The sequence below is a fragment of the Seriola lalandi genome, unplaced genomic scaffold (genome assembly GCF_002814215.2).
Source record: "Seriola lalandi dorsalis isolate HSWRI2012SDOR001 ecotype SW California unplaced genomic scaffold, Sedor1 jcf7180002054945, whole genome shotgun sequence".
NCBI lineage: Eukaryota > Metazoa > Chordata > Actinopteri > Carangiformes > Carangidae > Seriola > Seriola lalandi.
Genome location: NW_019525496.1, coordinates 1789425 through 1789926, shown reverse-complemented (window position 1 = coordinate 1789926; position 502 = coordinate 1789425). Strand labels below are relative to the sequence as shown.

Sequence of the window (502 nt, the reverse complement as noted above, 5' to 3'; positions counted from 1 at the left end):
AAAAGTTAAAGAGGTCGACACCATGGTGTGCTGAAGAAACACAGCGCTGAAGCAGGCCTGCAGGAGAATGGAGCGCAAGTCAAAATCTGAAGCACTCTACCTTCAGTGGCACAAGTCTGAGTCAAAATACAAGTGTGCTCTCTCTCCACTGCTAGAGCAGGCTACTCCTCTCAGTTAATCAATAAACAGACTTCTTTTTGACAGCCACGTGTAGGAAGTTTTTAACTCTTTGTATATTTTTAATGGACTAGTCTGGACAAGATAGCACTGATGTCACTCTGCTGTCTGGCATCAACCGCGAGCGAAAAAAGCTACGTCATACACATCTAAACTTCCTGCATCCTTGAATGATAAACCCCCCTCTTGGAAGGTGGACATTGACCTGAGCTCACCCGGTCTTGCAGTGTGAATTGGTGACTTTTTTACTGTCAAAGCCATCAGCCATGTAGATGGAGAAATAAACAAAGGCAAAGTGTAACGGGGTGTGGTAGGACCCAATTGC

At 45.2% G+C, this 502-nt stretch overlaps 1 protein-coding gene across 2 annotated transcripts in view; it reads left to right on the top strand.

Annotated features, from left to right (window-relative positions):
- LOC111645002 (serpin A3-5-like) overlaps positions 1-502 on the top strand; it is a 15608-nt gene that overhangs the window by 9924 nt on the left and 5182 nt on the right. The gene's annotated exons all lie outside the window — the stretch shown is intronic.